At 32.1% G+C, this 23,507-nt stretch overlaps 1 protein-coding gene across 2 annotated transcripts in view; it reads left to right on the forward strand.

Moving 5' to 3' along the window:
• The window catches only part of LOC125054415 (myosin-I heavy chain), an 88,550-nt gene that overhangs the window by 23,308 nt on the left and 41,735 nt on the right, over positions 1-23,507 (forward strand). For both annotated transcript variants that reach the window (XM_047656296.1, XM_047656297.1), the window contains exon 3: positions 238-282. The gene's annotated coding sequence lies outside the window, so the exon portion shown is untranslated. The remainder of the gene's footprint in view (positions 1-237; positions 283-23,507) is intronic.

Here is a 23,507-nt window from a genome sequence, read left to right on the forward strand (position 1 = left end):
AAGAATAAAACATGGTTCCGGCGTTTCTAAATGAGTGTCTTTGAACGTAATAGCGGAATAACGAATTTTTAATAGATATTTATATGCTCGGGTGCATATGCAGATTATTATATCATTATTAACACTATTTTTGCCGCGTAATTGTTGTAAAACATAATTCTTAAAATTATTTCTCACACAGAGCTCTGAACCGATTTGGTTATAAATGTAAATAAAATCTAAATTTCTTTGTTTCAGACAATGCGCGAGATGAAATCATAGTCACAAAGGCAGCCAAACCGAGTAAGTTTTGATATGCGAACCAAGATAAACACGTCTTTAAATAATTAAACTGTTTTTTTTTCGTGAATCAATGTCTCATTTATTGTACGCTTACGCTAAGCGGCGATTAAATAGGCACCTTTTGGACAGTGCCCTCCAATAAGCCAAACATTTCTCCAGTTCTGAATAAAAAAAAAACACTATTTGATGCGAGAGGTATCAAACAAAAACGCTGTTCAAAATTCAAAAATCATTTAATCATAAAGGTAATACACTTATGATCGTCCATAAAAAATAAATGTATATGAAATGCTTCTTTACATTTACATTTAGTGCCAGTTCTCAAATCAAGGGCGTAGTACGGAAGAGAAGAACTGGCAATAAACTCTCCGCCACTCTTTTTAATCGCCATGTTTTTTTTTGTTGTGTTGTGTGGTGTGGTGTGTGTGTCATTTGTTCATCATAAAAATTAAGTCTCTTGCCGTTACAAATATGTGCTTACTTTTATATGTTTACTCTCAAAATGAAAACCAATTTTATGACTTGCAATTATTAATCTGAAGCAAATTGCGCTATCTTCTTTGACTTCAAGCTTGATACATATCGGCGTTATCTGATCTTATTAATGTAAAAACCTGAGAAAAATTCTAACGCCAAGGCAATTCTTATTACTGATATTCAATTTATTGCCCAATCTCAACGCTCCTCAAAAAGAACCAGGCGTAATAATATTATAACAGTTTATATATTTCCATATCATACATATTAAAAAACGGAAATAAAGTTCCTAATCGCATTTAAAACGGACCGTGTCCCAGTATAAGATACCAAAGAGCCGAACAATAGACAATAGGCGATTGTCATTCTGATAGGCTTCTGCTACGGAAGTGTATGTGTGTTCGCTACATGTATAGAAACGTATACGCAACTTGGACTTAAAAGAAAGTCGTTCTACGTCTGTTAACCAGACTTTTTAAATGCAAAGGACTTTGAAGTACTTATTTTTTGTTTATTTACTTACACTTTGTTGCATTATAATATAAAAATTTAACATAATTACATCTAAAGGAAAGGCAACTCGCGGCCTTATCGCTGTCGAGCGATCTCTTCCTGGTAACCGCTGTGAGAAAAAAAATGTATTAAATTAGATAAGGTATGCAAGTAGTGCAAAATACATATTATATTACATAAACAATTAAGAAAAAAAAAGAAACTAAACAGAAACTAAACAGAAACAAAAAAACAAACTAAACTAATAAAGGATACATGAAAAAAAAAGGAAAAAGTGCACATCAGTCTCACGTCAGTTAGTAGTTATTATGAAAGTTAGGGATACGATGTGGACAGGTAATGTTTGTACAGAAGAAATTTAAAGGACTCGCCAAGAAAGGAGGAGTTATGACATACCTCAGTTCAATAGAACTAAATATGTAATACACACATATTACATAGCAATAAAAGAAAAAGTTCAAATTAAGGAATATGTATCTTAAGCTAATAAGAGATGTCTGTCAATAACCTAAATCAAGGATTTTTTTTTAATAATTTCGTTTATTATAGACGAATAACTAGCAAATAATGTTTATAAAATATTTCTATATTGTTATGTATGTTACATGTATGCAAAATTGGGCCTAGTCACTAGTAGAGTAGGTATTGTTTGGCTCCATACGTCGATTAACTTCCGTTCCATGATTGGTTTTGAAGTTTGCGTCACAATGTCTCTGTCCTCTTTATAGCAGAAAAACTCATGAATTATTAATTATCATATTGTGTTCTTTATACGCGTCATTTTAAAGAATCTAAGAGCCCTCAGCGTTTGCCCTAGGGATTCATTGGTTCCGGAACGACCAGGGAATTGCTGAGAGGATATATGAGTACGTTTAGAACATATTCTTTTTAATTGCCATAGATATTCCGCTGTATTCGCCATGTAAAAGGATTGACTATTCGTTCAAGTCTTTTCAACAAGAAGTGAAGAAAAATCACATAATAATATAATTTACGCTTGGGGAATCGAATATGGAAATTAACTGCGAAATTGGTATATAGGTAAATAAGAATATTAACCTATTCACGATTAAATTAAATAAATTTAAATTTTCGTTACTCGCAATAAAAAAGACGCCGATGTTATAAAAAGTAGATTAAAGGTCTCTAACCTCTGTATTTTTCCTGAAACGAAAACTCGACGATGCTTGAATCGCGGAACTGGCGGTTGAAAATTTACATGAAAATGAGGGAATTTAAAATATTTTCCCAGCTACTCACATTTTTTAACTCGCCTAGGTGCGAGCCGCGTCGCGTAACAACGAACTCAAATTGAAAAATGCGCCTCGATTCAAATAAAACAAGAATTTTTCGAAAATGGAACGGATTTTGGCGGAAGTCGCCCGAAAGTTTTTAAATAACGAACTTTAAATGTGCTAACGTGATAATATTACAATAATTTATCGTTACTAAAGTTACCACATATAATTATCTGTTCTCTGAAAATTTTTTAATATGGAATTACGAATTAATAATTTGCGAAGAGATTTGCAATTAATTCAGTCGATCCGATTTCCTAATTATGACGACAAAGACAGTGTAACTATTTACAGCGGTAATTAAAACTGAATGCGGAGTGATTAATCTGTGCGTGCTGCATCCATTAAAAGTGTACTGAAAGCTCCATCCTTCCACTGTGTCGCTCGAGTTCAATAACCCTGAAATCAACAACCTGGATACAATAGACCTACTGAAACTGTAATTTGAATTTCGAATTGTTTTCCGAATCAACTCTTGACTTTTTTTAATCAAGTGAAAACTCTTTTCAGTGCCAGTTACTGCATTCCCTTCGCTTTATTTATGTCGGCCAATTATAATAGTCATTCAAATAAAAACTGATCAAATTGTACACATCTTATTTTAGTTCCCCTCTTCAGGACAGGTTAAAACTATCTGTCTTTACAGGTAATCATTAACATCTTCAAATGTGATAGGTTTATGATTTCACTGATATTTTTAAAGACAAGTATTCTTCCTAGTAACTCTTTCCATAGTAAAGGTAATATTTAAAATAAGACTATTATTATTATAAATTATTAGAATGAGACTTTTTGTTTAAACTAAATTTATAAAATTGTTAATAGTCCTACAGCTAGTTATAATAAACAATGATACAATAACACACACATACAACAGTTATAATGAAAAAATAGATAATTAATAATTTGACAAATTACAGACTCACTAACTTTTTTTTTACCATAAATAAAAAACAAATAATTCCCTTCTTTGGGCATATTCCTGCAGTAAAACACGAACAGAGTTCACTAACCCTGAGTACCAAAGTATATCCCTAGAACGCGTCCCAGTTTGTCGCTCAGCTTTTTGCTTTTATCCTCAATGTGGATGTGAACTGATCCTAATAACACCTTGTCTTTGTTCACATGTTTAAATTTACGATCAGTTCACTGCTGTCCTGTTAGTGGTTTGTCAGGCTTAAATTTGTAACAGATGTAAGATGCATTATTGGACATAAGAATATCATTTTCCTATGGGTGATGTTCATATACCAGACTTAGCGTCTTAGCGTTACGAAAACGTATTGGATTTGGAAAAAAATCATAGTTATTACACTAAGACTCCTTAGTATGTAAATTATAGATAGTGCCATATACTGTCCACGATATCTTTTGATCTTTTATTTGACATAATATATTAAATTAATACTTGCTACTTCTGCGTGTTTTAGCATACGTCTATTAAATAGAATAGAGAAATAGACTCTATTTCTTTATGGAATTAATTTAAATATCTTCTAAATTATGTCAAATTTAAAAATAGAATTTCGCATGTATAGTTAGCCTCTCTGGAGACTTTCGCTTGGATTAGAATTGTATTAGTTAGCTGGACTACTACACATAATTGTATATTAACTAGCCAATAAGCAATATTCTACAATTTTGGCGTAAAAACTAAAATATATAACTGTATACTATGCCTGACTACACTGCACTTGTAAAGATAGATAGATAGTATAAGTAAAAATAATCATAGAAGTGAATCGTCACAAGTACTTTAATAATTTAATCAGTGTTGGCCTTGTTGTTTAAATGACAATATATGTTCACAATAATACAAATAATACATGCAATCGGGCAGGAGGCTCATCTGATGTTAAGTGACACCGCCCATGAACACTCTCAATGCCAGAGGGCTCGCGAGTGCGTTGCCGGCCTTATAAGAATTGGTACGCTCTTTTCTTGAAGGACCCTAAGTCGAATTAGTTCGGAAATACTTCAGTGGGCATCTGGTTCCACATAGTGGTGGTGCGCGGCAAAAACTGCCTTAAAAACGCTCAGTTGTGGAACGGCGGACGTCGAGGTGATACGGGTGGAATTTCGTATTCTGCCTCGACGTCCGATGATCAAACTCAGCTGCGGGTATTAATCCGAATAACTCCTCTGAACACTCTCCATGGTAAATGCGGTAGAAGATGTAGAGTGACCCCACATCACTACGCAACGCCAAAAGATCAAGCCGCTTGGAAAGGGATTTTGAACGAATTGGACATTAATTTTTTTATAGTAAAATCGCACACAAACGCCAAATTAAGAATGTATTTTGCATATACTTAACCTATAATTTATACCATACGCTAAGGCTCTTCAACATCCTGACCTAAATCCTTTACTCTAACGAGGATTTTTGAAGGGGTACTTAAGATACTTTCATTCAAAGAGGCTAATTCATACAGGCCACATATTGCAAATGTAATTTTTATATCATAGATATCAAAATCCAATGTTTCCGGGAATGATTTACAGGATTGGTGAATCAGATACACTGAACTATGGAGCTGTTTATTTCCTGTATTGTAAAGAAATAATTATGTACTACAGGTTTTATTAGTCGCAACTAATCTAATATATAAAATTCTCGTTCGTTCCCATACTCCTCCGAAACGGCTCGACCGATTCTTATGAAATTTTTATATACTGCATATGCAGTAAGTCTGAGAATCGGCTACTATCTTTCAACCCCTAAGTGATAAGGAGTGTCCACCCCAAAAAATTGTTTTTTTTAATTGTTGTTTTTTTTATGATACAGCATACACAAATACATACAAATCCTAATTTTCACCCCTCTGTGATCATAATTTTATATTATTGTAGATAGTTATTGTTATTGAACTAAAAAAATATTTTCTAGAAATAATATACATGGCAAAACAAACGTTTTCCGGGTCAGCTAGTTTTAATATATAATACCCGTTATGCTATTCAATTCATATATAATTACCTATTTATTTAATTTATGTGTAAAAGCTGCGTAATCTAACAGATAAATCTTATAAGGTTTATGTAAAACAAAGTAAGGGTAAAAAACTACGAATTGAAGGTGATAGTGCAAATCATATTTTGGTAGGTAAAAACTTATATATTAAAACCAACGTCAAATAAATTTACAATCTCACTTCACCTGTGACTCAAATGGCAGAGCATTAATTTAATTTTAATACTAAATTCGATTTTTGGCTTCAATTTTTAAGTACCAGAGCCGTATTAAAATAATATAAAACCAATGTATGTCAATGTGCGCTTATATATTTATTTGCTTATACAGAATTACAAACAATTATATCGCGTTTAATAATTAGTACAATGCATACTAATAATAAACTAATTGGAACTATTCACACTAATTGAAATATTCCATAACAATAATTTTCCTTCCTTGAATCACTGGAGTTCATTAGCTTTGATATTAGGAAATATCTTTATCATTTAAATGTGTATTATTAAGTATTTTGTTTATTATATTATCACCTCCATAGATCAACTGAGTGGTGAACGCACGGTACGAACCCAGAGTCATGTTTTCCACTCACCGCAAAAACAATAATTTTATTCTGTGTATACACACTATCTTAACCAAAATTAATCAAACAGGCGCATAAATGTTTCTTATTCATTTCGGAGGTTTTAGACGCACTAAATAATATCGCTATTATAAAATCGGTCGATTCGGAAGTAAATACCGACATGAGGATTTGTATTTCAACACTGGTCGGCGGCAACAATTGAAATAAAAGTTATACATGTTCAGGATTTTGTTGAATCGACATAAATGCTGAGAAAATCACATATTACACATATAATGTAAGCCGTATATCAGATTTATCGAATAAAAAAAAGTTAAATAGTGATGTTTATCTTATATATATAATATAAAATTCTCGTGTCTCAATGTTAGTTACCATACTCCTCCGAAGCGGCTTGACCGATTTTTATCAAATTTTATATGCATATTCAGTAGGTCTGAGAATCTACTATCTATCTTTTAACCCCCTAAGTGATAAGGGGTGTCCACCCCAAAAAAATTTTTTTTTTGCTTTAATTTTTTTATGATACCCCTATTTTTTATTATTGTAGATAGCTATTTTTATTTAACTAAAAAAAAATGTCCTAGAAATAATATACATGGCAAAACAACGTTTGCCGGCGTAGCTAGTAAATATATATTATTTAATGAGGCTATACTAATGTGTAGTAGTTTCGCTACAACTTTGCCCTTGCCCTTAGATTTCTGTATGTTTCGTGATAATGTTTTTATTAAATATTTCCGTGGATTTTTAGTATCAAACATCCCAATTTCCTTGCGATGTATGAAAATCCCAATGTGGTTTGCCGTGATTCGAACGCTTTATCGTTTCCTGTTTTGTTTTACAGTCTCAGTACATGTAGACTTCATGATACTTTCATCAAGTATTCGTGTAGGGGAGCGTGGGGCTAGTTGTAACAATTTTAACAAATCATTGAATATCATGAAGTGTATTGGCTAAATTACTACTAAATAAACTTTGATCGATACTCTAACTATTAATCTATGAAGTCTAATCGAAATATTATCAAATCTACAGGCAACTATCTCACAATTATTATTTTTTTGAAAAAAGGGAAGTGTTACAACTTACCCCGTGGTTGGGGCTAGTTGTAACATCTGCTGGGGCAAGTAGTAACAACAAAAATGACACCTTCAATTGTTTAATTTTTTCACATCTTGGATAATTGTGTTTTGTAAAACTAACTAGGTATTTCTATAATGTGTTTTTTATGAAATAGTTAACTGGAAAATATAATCAACAAATTAAAGATTTAAGATTTTAACTACCTTTCTTATTCTGTACAGAAGTATAATATATATAAGGTACTTATATCATGTCATGAAGTATATAAGGTACTTATATCATGTCAACATGGCACTTATTATACATCCTTGCAGTCTGTGCTCTGTTCACGTAGTTTTTAAAAGGGCCGTAGACTCCTACATCTCCTACAGGTAGCAAATTGTGGGAGCAATGGGAGGGAAACTATAACATGATGACATTGTTTTATTTGGCTCTTTCGACAACTGCAATATTCACATGTGAGCCATGGTTATCAAGCAGTAACAGAACTGGCTCTTTCTTGGTAGGTTTCGCGTCTTTGATAAAATGATCTACAAAAATCAAAAATTCTTTATCAATCATCCACCCTGAAGAATTACCAGCTCCAATGCAATCTTGAGTTTCACCGCGAATGAACATTTCTGAGTATTTAAGCCGGGGAAAAATGAACATCGGCCGTCAGTAACTTACAGCAATCTGGGGGCAAATTGTAACATGTTACAACAAACCCCGAGGTTTTGTTACAACTAGCCCCTTGATATAGTTCTTAATATTTATCACGATAACTATTAAATCAACTTAGTAATCTTGAAAATTGTTATACAACATCATAAATAGTTATATTTTAGCATAAAATAAATTACATAAAACTTCAAAGCTACGAAAATAGTGAAACTAACCAAAAATTTACGTTAGTCAAATTATAGGTTACCTGTCAACAATAAAGCGCTTGCACACACCCACTCACTGAGTCGCCTGGTGGGACCCTGGCTGTGGTAAAGTGGCGTGGCACGTTATAGGTTTAAGATTAGGTAAAAAAAAAACCTGAATAAAATTCAAATTCCTATTGAAAAAGGTCTGTTACTATTTACCCCTGTTACAACAAGCCCCACGCTCCCCTACTTCAATATGATAATAATTTCGTTTTTGATACCTCAAAAGAACAGTCTTTCTGTACCATTTATATATTTTGACTTACTTTTGAATTATATTCCATAAAGCAGAGGGTGTCCACTGTCCACTATGCTTGGCCATCCGTTCTTTCTTCAGCTTAATAGGAGCTCGTCAACCCGATGCTCGTGCCGCTGCCACAGCTGAACTTCCAATTGGGGGTCCAATCTAGTGCCTGTTTGGGGATGTGATTGGGCTTCGAAGAGTGTTTCCGAACTAACTCCAATTGTGACGTAAGCGCCGGTGGCAGATTGGCGTTTCCCAGCAACATTCTTGTAGATGTTCATTAGAAATCTTCTCAGACCAGATGATTCTGTCTCAGGCACCGATAAACAAAGACCTGGATTTGTTTACCACAATTGTGTGAAGGATGGTGATGAATGTATGTAGATTACTACAGGTATTCTAGCCGAACTATTCATTTTCTTGCTTCTATATATTTCTAAATACGCCTTTTTAGTTCTTCATACAAAATTGTTTCATTACTTTTCAGTAATAATAGCAATACAATTATAGTCTTTGTTCGTGCTTTGGCCTTTTTACTCTATGATGTCTCCAAATATCCTCATATTCATTTGGCCCTACCTATAAAAAACTTTATGACATCAGACCCTTTTCTGCGTAATTAAATTGCATTGTGAGATAGTTATGAAATGTCTTTTGTCCTCATCAGTTGAATACGTCACGGCACAGGTCACCAGGTCATGGGGATGTCAGGGGCTAGGGTTGTCAATGACGCGGAAAATTTAAGAAGATTAGGCTAATATTTTGTATGACAGGTACGACAAAGATTGGCTTCGCATTTTGTTTAAAGCCGCTTAACACTGGTAAGCGCATACCGAGTGACAGTTTACATATACTCTTTTTATCATTTGACAACCCTAAAAGTTTCGACCTAGTTCAGTTTAAACGGATGCGCATCGGAAATAACTTTAGAAGCTTGATGAAAAATTCAAACCGATTTATTTAGTCAAGAAAGGATTTTTTCTTCAACTTCGAGCTTTTACTCCGTAGAAGCATGTCAAGGTACTCTGTTCTTTTCTGGATCTTATCCATTTTTTAAATTCTAAGACAAAGGATTTCAATACTAATTTTTACTATGTCCGACTTTTCAAATATCTAATATATAAAATTCTCGTGTCACAATGTTCATTCCCATACTCCTCCGAAACATATTCAGTAAGTCTGAGAATTATCTACTATCTATCTTTGAAACCCCTAAGTGATAAGGGGTGTCCACCCAAAAAAAAAATTGTTTTTATTTTTTTATTAAAATACAACCCCTAATTTTCACCCGTCTACGATCAACCCCTATTTTTTATTATAGTAGATAGTTATTTTTATTGAACTAAAAAAATGTTTCCTAGAAATAATATGCAAAACAAGCGTTTGCCGGGTCAGGTAGTATTCTATAGGAATTTATTGATTGTGAAATCGGAACGGATGGTTGATCACCTACTTGGCTATAAAGATATATGATCAATGAAACATATAGAAGATTAGCCTTATGCCCCGTTAACATGTACCAAAGAAGCATAGGAGACATAGCATACCTATCTAGAAAGGACCACTGAATGAAAAATCTTTTTTTCATCTTTTCCCCAAGTAGGGTAATACACATGCAAAGACACTCATAATAGTAAATGCATGTTTCATTCTGACTATAATTTTCAAGTCTCACGTGAATTACTCACTTGAAAATTGAAGAGAAAATAATTGTATGGTGTCTTTCACATGTCCTAGTATTTTGTTGTCTTTGTCTAACTTGCGATTTGTAATTATCATGTTATTTCTGTTACATTATTTAAATTGTATATTTAGAGTTAATGGCATAACTGTCAGCTGCCATTGTTATTATGTCTCAAAGCTTATTAATTAGTAAAGTCAAAGTCAATTCAGTTTAAACCCATTACTTTTTAGATCTAGTAATATGGGCAAATCAGAAAACCTATATTTATTATTACGACTGTTGACTTTGACAATTTTTTTTTGGCTTAATAGAAGTACCGTGGATTTCAAAGATATTCGAATTTTTGATGGACGATATCAAGTTGCTTGTATAAATTTATTATTCGAACAAAGTTCGTTGATTGAAGGTTAATGCAAGGCAAGCGTGCTGCGGGTGTAGAGCATTTCTCGTAAAACGTGATATTACTATAGATTTAATATATATAATTAATAGTGAAGTGGTGACAGTTCTAGTACAATTTCTACCAAAGGTCCCAAGGAGGTTTTAGTTATTAGAATTCACTCTTGAACGAAAAGAATTCTAAACAAAAGTTTTATTGAAACCTTTGATACGAAGTTCAATAGTCGCATTAATGTATTAAATCTATAGTATTATCTATATTCTTGCATTATCGTGACCACCCAGTATGAACGCGTTTTTGATATTACTCTCTCATAAATAAAGCCTACCGTACACACACCTAAGTGATAAATTATCTACGACGTTTACATTATCGTTGTTACAAAAAAGTATCGTTATGATATTAATGTAATACGTTAAGGTATTGAAATATAGAACTTAACTAAAGTATCACAAAATTAGAATTAGAAAAGTTTAAGGTTTTTAGAAATTGATTATTATGTATTCTTTGACATTTTTTGTTTTATCTATAAACATAAAATTTCTCCACTTTGCTTATGCGAAATAAATAAATAATAGTTAAAAAAAACTAAAAAACACATCAAACTAACAAGTGAAAAATAATTCCTAATTTAGGCTGAAAATGGTAATGAACAAAAAATAATGGTATTATTGTGAAAAAGCGTGGGGATAGACGAAAAATATGGCACAGAGTTTTTTTAAACTATTATTTATTTTTTAGTTAATTTTTTTTTTTCGGATTATTGCATTGTCAATCTTTAACAGGTGCGCAAAGTTTGAATTAAATCTGTCCGTTAAAAGTGGGTCAAAATCGAGTCCGAAGGAGTCGGTTACATACATACTATACATACATACATACAGGTGAAGCTAATATAAAGCGTGTAAAAATAACGAACGACTATCATTTCGTTATTATAAATATAATTGACTATGAAGGCAGGCAATTTTGTTTTAAATATAATTGCCAAATTAGAGTTTTTCCTCCATTGAATTTGTTACCTTTAGAGTTGAAACTCTTGAGCTTCTGGGTTCAAGTGAACAAGCCCTTATAAAGATTTAGTTAAAGATGTTGGCGCTTGGTAAATAGTATCTACCGGTGACCCCAAAGCTGGTGATCAACAAATTAGTATCGCAATACAGCTAGGAAACATTTAGATTTATTTGAGTTTTCTATGTATCCATTTTTAATAATTACTAGCTGGCCTGGCGAACATCGTACCGCCTAACAGTCGATTCTTTATTTTTAAATACTTATTCTGCTATTCGGGACACCGGTCTAGCTAGTAAGATAAAAAAAAGAGAATTGATAATACAACAAATACATTATGTCAAAAAATAAAAATTTACCTTCTCGGAACCCCTCCACTAACACTTAATCTTTATGATATGGTGTTAAAGTTCAAATTGCCTTTATTTATTACGAATATTTTGTATGGGAATATAGAAAAGTGTTGTTTTTAGACTTTTTCACTCAATTTTTTTAATTTTTCTCTCCGTAAGAACCATCCTCGTACTTCAAAGAAATAAAAATTGGAAATAAAAAAAAGAATTGGCCAAATCGGTCAAGCCGTTTTCATGTTATGTCGTGACAACGACAACAACATTTTTATATATATAGATTATTATGATTAGGTTAAGTAAATACTCTAAATAAAAAACTGTATTACAATATGGAACAAATAGATCTTATTTTGGGTATATATTTAAAATAATAATAGTTATGTATTATATTTATTCAGTTGTTTCTTCTATTTTCAATACATAAATACTTACACCAAAACTAATGGAATTTGTGTGCGACTGCCCTTGAAAACTATCGTTGTAATTTATTAGTTAAAAACATAATTAAAGCTGTATGTTATAATTATATCTATTATTGTGTTTAATCATCCCATTCAATTGTTAGTTTACTTCCGAATATGGTGCGTTTTTTGTTTGCCATTTCCCGCCTTAGTACGTAGTTTTGCCAGCTATTAATATTTTGTTTTATTTATTTCGTAATCCTACAGCTAACTTAAATTGTATAAAACAAAAATCAAATATATTCAAAAAGGTCAAGACTTTGCTTTAATTGTTTTTTCCAAAGAAAATTATAGAAGTGTCGGTCTCAATCGTACGCCTGTTTTGTCTCTTTAAATTGTAAATTTTTAAATTGTATTAACAAGCAGACACATACTTTTGTTAAACTAGTGCAATTTGATTTAGATAATGTTTTTAACTTTCTCTCTAAGCCTCTAAACTTTTAAATTTAGAAGTTATCATTCGTTTAAGTAGATTTTTTCGTTTCTAACTTGACAGAACATTTTTGTTTTTGGTCGACCATAGGATAGACAGAAGTATTAAATTTATGTTCCACCTTCACATTGATTTTCGTTTTAATATAAATAAAACTTTATTCATTACAGAAATATAGTTGTGACAAAATTGATCTAACGTTAGTCCCCTGTGTTGTCGGTAACTAGATTACCTTTTTTTTTAATAATGATAATATTATCTACTGATTCTAGAACTAAGCAAATAATATAGTTTTCTGATTTTTAAACCCAGATATCCGCAATGCAAGTATCTACTCTAAAGATCTTAGACTAAAGCAAAGAAAAACAGTCTGCCATGATTCGTCAGTTACCCTTGGGCTGGAATAATTTTACCTCAGACCACTGTCTACTGGCGCCTTTGTGTAGTTCACTATTGTTCAAGACATACTCCTTGTTACATTTACTATGTACTAGCCAAATATTCTTCATTTAACTTGAAGTATTAAATGAAAATATCGTTATTCATACAGCGTCTGTTTCGATGATATTTTTTTGAGTAACCTTCGCCTATTAACCGGAAAATATTTTTTGTTTTACACAATTTCGACTCCAGGTTCACGGCTTATACATCAAGTGTACCACTAAGATACGGGCGACTCTAAACAAATTTTTCTTTTACAAATTTCTCATATAAAACTTTTGCATGTTCTGTTTTGCCCTATTCATTTATTTTTTATTATCAGTCTAGAATTAAAGTTTAGATTTGGTATAGAAAAATAATATTGACTTAATGACTGGAGCTCTCGTTGGAAAATAATATCGGATATTATTAATCATTACTTCCCACAAGGGATGTGCTAAAAAGAAAACACAAAGGGTCACACTTCATTCAATTTACGGAGTTCAATTGTTTTTATCCAGCTCGATTTAAAAACCAACTTTAGTTTGTTGCAATAAAGATTATTTTAGAGAGACACTATTCCGGTAGGATGATTAATTTATTTTTTTAGGCTGAGATCTATGAGCCTACGCGATTTTCCTAACGAGGTGGATTAAGATAAATTGTTGGACCGTAATTACTAAATTAAAGGATGTTTTTGTTATAGAGCGAAATTAAACAAAATAAATGGAACGATCTAGAAGCTTATTCTATACATCGCTTTGTTGTGCGACACGTTATTTACGGCTGGACACGCTTTTTATATGACTAAAAAAAACATAACCTATGTAACTCAAGGCAACAGCGTAGGATTCTAAATATGCAAGAAGAGCCACTTGCTTTTTTTTCTGTTTTTTGGGCACAAAAATATTTCACCCACTGCCTAACCAAGTGATATGGACGACTGTGACTGTGTTCATTGAGCATTCATATGTTCAATTCTTGCTTATTAATTAATTAATCAAATATATATATTTTAATCATAAACGCGTATAAAAACCGTCGAGTTGTAAATCGTCTTGTAGGTTTTTTTAATGAAGGTTAAAAAGAGTTACGTATTATAAATAAATGCTTAAAATCTTGTCAAAAATAATTTTAAAAGTCAACCCAATTAGGAAATTCTTAATCTGCTTCCTGTCGGTCTGGGAACTGTTTCCTGCGCACGCGTCGGGTTTTACAGCCATTAAATAGCCGACACGAGATTTACGACCAAATTAACCGCTCGTGTACTACCGAAAAACATTGATCATAAATGCTAATAGCATTTATTCACTAGTTTAAATATAGCTTAATTGTAATTTCATCTTAAATGTATGTATTTTATTTATTTCGTACTAAAATATAATATTTTTTTTAAGTGTCTAAATGGCTAATAAACCTTTTGTAAAGGAAACAAGCACTCGCACTTTTATGACAAATCCTTCTAATATTATAAACGCGAAAGTTTGTAAGTATGGATGGATGTTTTTTACTCTGTCACGTAAAAACTACTGAATGGATGTTAATGAAACTTTACAATAATATAGCTTATACATCAGAATAACACATAAGCTACAATTTGTAAAGATATTGTGTGAATAGTCCTAAATATGAAGTAGGAAAAAATCTACCATAATAGCTCGTATTCTGGCGTGCGCTGCCAAAACCGGTACAAATATGTAATGTATGATGAGAATGTTTATCTTAAATATTCCTACAAAAAAGCTCGCCACATCTTTGTCTTATGTGTAAGCCATTATAGCCAAAATAGTGACCCTAACTACAATAAAAATGTATTTTAATTTATTTAAAATGCACAATTGATAGGAAATTGATTCCTAAATGAAAATCAAATGAAATTTCTGTCGCTTCTGGTATTTAAAGTAGATAAAATATTTCTTTCACGCTACATCATTTAGACGAATATTATTTTTTCCTGCGCAGACGAAGTCGCGGACACCAGCTAGTATATTATAACTCTTATATGATATTTGTGGAAACGTTTTCGTTAATATTCAATCAACAAGGCATAAGGAATGTCTGATAACGAAGGGTAACCACCCCTATACGAATTTACGTCGCAAATTAAAAGCACTGGAGCGGGACGCAATATCACGTTTGATGCTCGGGGCTTTTTGCACTCGGTTACCTTAATTTCACCTAAATTTACGATACTAGGTTAGGTTTAAAAACCGAAGAGAATATAAATACTTTACTTGGTGGAAAGCTAGCTACATAACATTACATACTATAAAATTACTGCCGACTGCATGTCTGTGTGTACACGTTTAACTTAAAAGCTACCGAACTTTTTATATATAGTGTGACTCCTGAGGGATATTTAGGTGTATAATTCATTATGGAAATATCTAGTCTGAAATGTAATGATTTATTTGTTTACACTTCGTTACCTTATACAAAAACATACGTATATAAAAAGCAGGTTGCATAAGTAATTAGGCAACGGCCGGCCTTATCAAGCGATTTCTTCCAGGCATCCCTAAAATGGAACAATAAAAAAGAACACCTACAGAGGGTAAAATACAAGAAGTGCTTAAATAAATAACAAAAAAAAACCTCAAAATAACATGTAACACTACCTTTAACTAAAATAAAGTAAAATCTAAAGAAACCATTTTTTTTGAGGTTATATACGAGTTCGTAAAAAATTTCTCAAAATACACTAAATTTATGCGTGGAAACTATTTAGGATGATATGAGTGACAAAATACATAGAATCTTTTAATATCTTAAGTACGAAATAAAAATAATCATATGTATCTTTGAATGAATTTTTAGTTAAGAACTAAGGGATAAGTTACGTTTACATATATTTCATATCAATTTCTTTATATGAAACATTTGAACTAGCGTCAACATATGTTTAAAAAGCCTATGCCTGTATAATCGGCCTACAGTGCAACGGTGTCAGGGCATCGACCGCGACCCATCACCTATCTAGACTGGATCTAGGCACACTAGGCGTGACATAATCAAAGTAGGTGGCACGGAAATAATGCCCATCGGTACGCAAGTGCTACGGTTAGGTATTTAACCAATTTGACCCATATTTGTTTACAGGCTTACGGCATAATATTGTACACAGGCTTACAAATGAAGTCAAATTATTTGAACTATTTTTTTTAACATATCGAATTGTATGAAGCAAGTGAAGCTCTGATGTCTTTGGGAAACTTCTAAATGTTTATGAGTTGAACATACCTACCCAAAATAAAAATTATTTTAGTTGTACGACGTCCTATACAGATGTATACATTCAATATAAACTTAGATACCGTTAATATTACTTAATTTTGATGATTTGTATCAGGGTATAGCAATGCCGGAAAGTCGAATAGTTAAAAGCATTTACTTATACTTTACTTATTTTTAGTATACTGTGCACTAAGAAGTAATCGTGAACAATAAATGAATGTTTTAAAGAATGTAAGTTATATAATACATTTTTGGCCCGTGCCATGAGTTTTACTACTATGAGTAGTAAATAAAAGCCATAATTCCTTGCTTTACATTGTTTTCTCACTTAAATATACATTATCTGAACATAAAAAAAAATTAATACAATTTATATTAGCCTATCAAATATCATAACTTATTAAATTCTCTTTCTTAGTTCTAGTCTTGTTCTGCAAGGTCCCTTGGGTAAAGTCCTCCATAACTAAAAATTTATCACGGTCGTTTTCTCCAATTTGGCACCTTTAGATCTCGTCCTCCCATCAAGAATTACATCTTTCTTTTTAAAGAATGATAACTATATTGTTATTGGTATTGTTGTGTACGAACGAGCGTCTTAGAAATTATTACTATTCATTGTCACATAATACCTGTTGTAACATCGATGCGACCTACCTGCACTTTTGTAACAAATATGGTACATATTGATAGAAACTAATATTTTTATTTTATATAGTGTATTTTAAAATAATTTTATAACACGATGTACATAACTAACTTACTCTAAATTTTCTCGCTAAGTGAATGTAATTCTTTGAGAAATAAAGTATCTTTGAACCTATAAAAGATAAGTGCTTACTATTACCGAATGAACGCTAAGATAAACATGAAATTAACACTAACGAAGCGTAACTAGCAAAGTCAATTAAGCGAAATGATAATCCCTGACTTCATTTCACGTGTTTGTATTGGCGTGTTAACAATCGACTTATTAACCGCAGCTTAACTTCCTACGTTTTAAAAAGTACCGTATCATTTGTATTTAAAATTTTCTTAAACTATAAAGTAATACTAAAAATAATTAAAAAGAAAATTAAACCAAAATTTAAAAAGTTTGGTCCCTGTGACGGTGTACCTTAACGCCTGCAACATTTCCTCGCTGTATTGCGATACTTATTCATTGAACCAGGAAATCACCAGCTCGGGTCACCGGTACTATCTACCAGGCGCCAACTTAAATCTTTAATAAGCGCCTGTGCACTTGAACCCCAGGGCCCAAGAGTCTCTACTCCAAAGGGAACAAAATCGTCTGCGGACCTAATTATTTTAATATTATTTTTATTAAAAAATTTGATTATTCAAAATACACTAGTAAACTATAAACCATACTCTAAATACCTATTAAGAGTTAAGTTAGCTTCAATGGGAAGCTACTGTGCGTATAAGTCGTTCATTACATTTCGTAACCAATTTGTCCTTCAGAAATAATTAAATATTTATTTCGTGATCCTACGGTTAACATAAATTATATATAACAAAATACAATCGTACGTAAGATATAGCCAAGGATAGAATACATAATATTTACAAAATCGTTCAAACATTTACAAAAGGAAAAACTATAAATTGTTAAATACATTTAACTAAGTAACACCTAATTCGGCTGTGTTGTGTGATGGTGTGAAAGTGAGGGCATGTACGTGAGGGGTGTGTATGTGGGGTGTGCTCATGCTGCAGGTGATTTAGCGCTATGGATATTCTAAATTCTCTTTTTAAGTATATTCCGCGATAGCTTAAATCAAGGGTTAAATATTGGCCGTTGTATGGCCGGGCTGCGCGATACAAAACTGAGTTTTTTGCATATTGCATGTTGATGTGAAGTACGTGAAACAAAACACGATTACGAGCCTACTATTATAATTAATCTGGTAGATTAATTATGTCTATGGTATATTTTCCTTATATTTCCCAAAATATGAATGACAAAATTATTTTGAATGGATAATACAGAACGTCAAATCCCATATTTTTCCTGTATTGTTAGGTAAAGCCTGTTATAGGAAAATAAAGTAAAACTAACAAATCACTCAAATACCTATAACCAATATATATATATATATATACATAGCAATAATAATAATTAAAAAATGATAAATAGAAAATTCAAACAAATTTAAAACTTTTGGTCCTTTAATGCTGCATTTTTCTTATCGAAATGTTGTATCACTTTAAAATGTATGTTTTTCTTATCCAATTATAAAACGAACCACGTCGAGGCGCAAGAAACTTAAATTCGGTGTGTATCAAAGTCCGTGGCGGTATCTCGAAATAGCTCTTTGAATTTCACATTGTTCCACATTAGGTATAAGGAATGTCACCGGCCTCATCTTGCGAGATCACGCGCGATCCTGTTTTGTTTTTCAAAACTGTATTATTCATTAGGGGAACAAAGGCGAATCCTTCAGCTAACTACCGGTATTCGCGACTGTTTACGCCGGCTCTTGAGTTACAGTTTATATTAGCTCCATACTGTTGCTTTATGAATTTTTAGATGAGTTTTAAGTCGGATTTTGCATAATGTAAAGCTAGTAGTTAGTACCTTTCTTTAGTATTCGAAAATACATGAAGAATGGATTGACAAGTTGAAAAATGTCAATATTATTTCACCTATTGATAATTTTCACATCGCAGCGCTGGCCTAGTGGCTTCAGCGTGCGATTCTCATCTCTAAGATCGTAGGTTCGATCCAGCTGTGCACCAATGGACTTTCTTTCTATGTGCGCATTCAACATTCGCTCAAACGGTGAAGAAAAATATCGTGAAGAAATCGGCTTGCCTTAAACCTAAAAAGTGGACGACGTGTGTTAGGCACAGGAGGCTGATTACCTACATGCCTATTAGATTGAAAAATGATCATAAAACATACACATAAATATGAGGCCCGGACCTAAAACGGTTGTATCGCCATTGATTTATTTTATTTATTGACAACAATTTAGGCATTTAGACAAATCTAATATATACGTACGGAGTCACACTAGTTAATTATAGAGGTTATTTTAAAATAATTAGTAAAAATAAATTCAGAAAACTACTTAATTGTCTATTCTTAGTAGTGAACATATAAGATTTATTATAATATCAATTAAAGATCTTGTACACTTTGTTTTCATATCTTTCCTAATTGTCTGTGAGAATGATACGTCCAAACATTTCATTGTTTTATGATGTACTAACATTACGTACCGGCTTCGCACTGCTGCGCTCTCTCGAATGTTAATAACTTATATTTTTATAAACCTTTTATGCCCCTCAATTGAATCAGCTAAACAGAAATACAGTACAATTAAAATAATTAATAAAAAATCGGGCAACTGGCGGCCCTATCGCTTTCGAGCGATCTCTTCCAGGCAATCATTGTGAGGAAAAAACATTAAATTAGATAATAGAAAAAGGTTAATTATTTCTTAGGACTTTATTCTACAGTCTAGGAACTGACATAAAGCACACCTTTTGTCAGTTAAGGCCGATTTACATTATCTTAGTGTTTAGGAGAGTGCTTTAGTACAACTTGAAAGGCAAGTTCTTTAGCGTAGCGTTTACTAAAGCAAGTAGCGTTTACATGTTTCAACTAAAGTACTATCCTAAAGCACTCTCCTAAACACTAAGATAATGTAAATCGGCCTTTAAGTCAACGGACAACTAAAAACTTCTGTCATACTTGATTGTAGTGATTGTCAAATTGATTATAATTGAACAGCCTTCATCAAAATATAGTTATAATTACAGTCTACGTTAGACACACAAATATGAAAATATTATTATTGTCATGAACGACATAACCAATCAACTCTAAATTCTTTTATTCTAGGAATAGCTCTACCAAATTTTTTATGTCTGACTCGACCATATACTTTTTTCTTAATATTATCAATGTACAGACAATAATTTTAATGTGATATCATTTGAGCGTAAAACAATTATGTGAAAGTATTTCACCCATGACGCACTTAAAACATTTCAAGAGTTGTCGCTGCAATCCGAGGGCATGATCGTGTGAACATTTTAATAGATTTAGTAAAACTAGAATACTGTAAATATAACATAAGTGAGTAAACTAAAGACGAAAATCGAGTTTTATATGGAGACGTATTTTTTGTCTAAATTACGTAATAATAATTTTTTTTCTGTTTAATCACACCGCTGTATTAAGCCTTGAACTCCAAAACTAGGGAGAACATCGGTTGTCATCGTCAGAATCCATCAGCAGCATACAGCAGCGAACTATCTCTTTGTGGAACCAAGTGCCAATTGCGTAATGATACGACTTTGGATCCGTTAAGAAAAGAACGTATTACCTTAAACCCCTAACCAAACTAGCCTAATGAACAACACGCAATGAAAGGGGCACAAAATGTCTGCCATGACTCATAGGGGATTTTCGGGACCATACGTTACTTAAAATCATATTGCTTTGGAATGAAAATTACCTAAATATGCAATTTCGTTTATAAATTTTGCTTTTAATGACCGATGCTTCATAGACTTTAAAACTGTTAATAAGCAAGTCGTGAGAATAAAATTAGGGCAAGGGCAATTATAAGAGCAAATTGTGTAACTATTAAGTACAAATTATTCCATTTAAAACACGCACTTATATTTTAAAGAGTTAAAAAAACTGGCTAGAGTCTGAGCACCAGGATTCTACGGGATAATTATATTCTTAACAAAGCCATCTCATCTTTTCATCTCGTTTTCTCACAATTTCTTCTTAAGGTTCAAAGTCGAGAGTTGTACTCTAGACTTTGTATAGAGTCTCCAGTAAATAAATAAAAAGTCAGAAGCGAAATATATTCAACATATTACTCGCTACAGTAACTCAGTTAGTTGTCTTTATTGAGTTTACTACTATTTTATCACCAATGTCATCGTACTCCCTCGAGACAGTCTAGACTCACAGTTCTATAATTTTTACTCTATACTCTTTGGTCGCTATATTTTATAACTAGCGGACCCGACAGACGTTGTTCTGTACACACGTTTTAAATTCAAAATTTAAAATAAAAAAAAAAACAAACCAATAACATCTAATTGTAAATGATCTGAACTATTAACGAATCCACTTGAATGATAAAAAGCCCTAAGTCCGTCTAAGATCCTATGACGGTCTCCTGGTTCTAAGCTCAATTTTCAGCCAAATCGGTTCAGCCGTTCTTGAGTTATAAATCGAAGACTTTATTTTAAATATTTGTATACTTTTTTGTATAAATGAAAGCGATAAAAGTATATCTATTTTCATTTAGGAATCAATGTATTAATTAAATATTAATCAACTACCAAATGTGTATTTGAAATAAATTATCAATTTTCACTATTTTGGCTATAATGGCTTACACATTATATATAGATATATACTATTAGCTTTTTTGTAAGACTATTTAAGATAAATATTTCCGTCATACATTACTTATGTGTAACTATAGCGGTTGTGGCATCGCACACCAGAATAGCTCGCAGATTTTTTTCCTACTTACTTGATATTTTAGACAATTCACACAATATCTTTATAAATTATAGCCTATCTGTTATTCTGATGTATAAGTTTCATTAAAATCCATTTAGTAGTTTTTACGTAAAAGAGTAACAAACATCCTACTTACTTAACTTTCGCGTTTATAATTTTAACAGGACAGTAAACATTATAACATAGTAGAGCCTGAATTAAGTATGGAATGTTTTATAACTCTCTGGTGTCATTACGTTAGTACGTAACAAACAGTAATAGTTTTTATCAAGGTAATCATTTTTATTTTATTTTAAAAGGCACCATACAGACACTTACAGAAAGCACACAGTAAAAAATACAATACAGGCATGTGCATCAATGACATGTGTGCAACCTTTAAAGTTTAAAGGGATACATAACAATTTGAATTTAAACGGTAGAAAAGAAATATACAATTAAATAAACGACAATAAACTAGATTAAGAAATACATTTGTATTGAAAAATATCCATTAGCATGTTTTGAAATGCATAAGAATAATAAAATCACTGTAGGGTTTTAACACGGATCTGGCGCAGTAAAGCGTGTTTTCATCCGTTCTTATTGATAGCTGGTGAAAGGTAATCATATTTTAATTAAGATCAGAGATGAGATTATTGGAAATAGCAAAACCAACACCTCATTAACGCCATTTGCTATCGGATCTTTCGATGCGGACTCGTAATAACAGTTGAGAATACCAGCTCACCTGTGTTAGTCGTTCTCTATCTTGTTGAATTCCTCAGCTGCTTTGCCTCCCACTGAAATTTAGTAGTTAATTTTTGAAGTTATACTTCTTTTGACGCGTTAGGAAAAGCGCGTTAGCGATTTTCGTGAAACTTGTGTGCATATCGGTTGTCTGCGAATCAGACATCTATTTTTCATCCATATGTTAAGGGTGGGTGAATTTTTTGTTACCCCTACAACCCAATTTTTTTTATTAGTAGATAGTTATATTTTATTGATCTAAAAACAAAAAAAAATGTTTCCTAGAAATAACAAACATGGAAAAACAACGTTTGCCGGGTCAGCTAGTTGCAATGTATGGAATATGGATCTTGAAATTTTATGTAAATCAGTAAGGGAACTCATCACCGTTATTGTAGTCGATTAATGAATTTGTCTACGCTGCTATAGATGTATGTAAAGGACCTTTACCTACAGAATATACATACAGAAGCTATATGTAATAAGTTATTCCATGGGAAAATGTTGCAGTAATTAGAATTTACATAACATAAAGTTAAACTACTTAGTCGCTTTGAAGTTCTCGAGTTCCCTCACACAAATCAGTTTTACGAAGTTAAATTACAAATAGCTCCCGTCTTCGTAGAAATTACTGAAACCCACGCATTATAGAGCATCAAATTACACGTACTAGGTATATTAGCTTACACTGCAAAAGTTGTTTTGTCATAATACTATTTTTTAAATGAGGATTGGTGGTAAAGGGATAAATATTAAGAGTTATATCTATAGGGATTTATTTATTTATTTCGTAATCCTATACCTAAAAAAAAACAAAAATTAAAAAGAAAATAAGCTGGGGCATCCTTATCACTTACAAGTTACAACCTATTTTCAGAGCTACATAAAAAAAAAATTGATGAGCGGCC

Source organism: Pieris napi, chromosome 12 (assembly GCF_905475465.1).
Source record: "Pieris napi chromosome 12, ilPieNapi1.2, whole genome shotgun sequence".
Classification (NCBI taxonomy): Eukaryota; Metazoa; Arthropoda; class Insecta; order Lepidoptera; family Pieridae; genus Pieris; species Pieris napi.